The following is a 981-nucleotide window of genomic DNA, read 5'->3' as shown; positions in this document are numbered from 1 at the left end:
AATTTCCCAATCCATTTTTTGCCATGTCCCAATTAATTTGTGGATCAATTTGTAGGGTGGCGTTTGGGGTTTTTTCCCCAAGGTTTGGGGTTTTTTCCCAAGGTTTTGGGTTTTTCCCCAAGGTTTGGGGTTTTTTTTTCCAATGTTTGGGGTTTTTTCCCAAGGTTTGGGGTTTTTTTCCCCAAGATTTGAGGTTTTTTTCCCCAAGGTTTGGGGTTTTTCCCCAAGGTTTGGGGTTTTTTTCCAAGGTTTTGGGTTTTGTCCCAATGTTTTGGGTTTTCCCCAAGGTTTGGAGTTTTTTTCCCAAGGTTTGGGGTTTTTTCCCAATGTTTTCTTTTTTCCCCAAGGTTTCGGGGTAGATGCTGATGCCTTTTGAGCATGTGGATGAATTTGTAGGGCAGCGTTTGGGGCTTTTTGGACAATCCCTTATTTATCCCATTCTAAATCCATTTTTCCATGTCAAAATTCATTTTTCCCGTATCTAAATCCATTTTTCCCATATCTAATTCCAAAACCCACCCCAACCGCGGGCGATTCCCGTCCCTCAGCACCACCGGGCCGGGCCCCTCACGGTCTGGACCCTCCGCTCTCCCCGGTACCGGCGGCGTTTGGAGCTTCCCCCGGCCCCGGTACCGCAGCGGGTTCCTCCCGTTCGGAGCATTCCCGGCCCCGGTACCGGCAGCGGGTTCCTCCCGTTCGGAGCATTCCCGGCCCCGGTACCGCAGCGGGTTCCCCCCGTTCGGAGCTTCCCCCGGCCCCGGTAGCGGCTGCATCTCCCGGCCCCGGTACCGGCAGCGGGTTCCCCCCGTTCCGCCACCGAGGGTTCCGAGCGCTGGCACCGCCCCAGCGGCGGCCGCGGGGGGAGAAGAACCGCCCGGGCGGCGGGGGCGAAAAGGCCGCGGGATGCTGAGGGAGCGGAGAGGCCGAAAGGACCCGGAGGATGCTGAGGGAACGGAGGATGCTGAGGGAACACCGCCGGGC

The sequence above is a fragment of the Malurus melanocephalus genome, unplaced genomic scaffold (genome assembly GCF_030028575.1).
Source record: "Malurus melanocephalus ecotype Western Australia unplaced genomic scaffold, MMel_1.1 scaffold_4773, whole genome shotgun sequence".
NCBI classification, from domain to species: Eukaryota; Metazoa; Chordata; class Aves; order Passeriformes; family Maluridae; genus Malurus; species Malurus melanocephalus.
Note: the sequence above shows the minus strand (reverse complement) of the source record.